Source organism: Octopus bimaculoides, unplaced genomic scaffold, assembly GCF_001194135.2.
Source record: "Octopus bimaculoides isolate UCB-OBI-ISO-001 unplaced genomic scaffold, ASM119413v2 Scaffold_76929, whole genome shotgun sequence".
Taxonomy (NCBI): Eukaryota; Metazoa; Mollusca; class Cephalopoda; order Octopoda; family Octopodidae; genus Octopus; species Octopus bimaculoides.
The window spans coordinates 31,044-31,329 of record NW_026425481.1 but is presented as its reverse complement, the minus strand read 5'-3'; positions in this window follow the sequence as shown (position 1 = coordinate 31,329).

Genomic DNA, 286 nt, shown 5'->3' with positions numbered 1-286 from the left:
CATACATGCATATATACATGCATAAATTCATCTCAGTTTTTTTTTTTAATTCATGTGAATACTTTCAAATTTAGTGCCTTTTCCATAAAGACCATCAATCAAAACATTAATAAACACATACATCCCACAACGACATTATTCTGTGAATTAACTTTCTGTCTCTCTTTCATCCTCCCAATTTCCCATCTTTCTGACTTTCACCTTATTCTCCTCCTCTTCCTTTAGCCCTCGTAAATTAATTATTTTCTTTCATCCCGTTTATTTTAGTAGTTTTATTTTATTGATC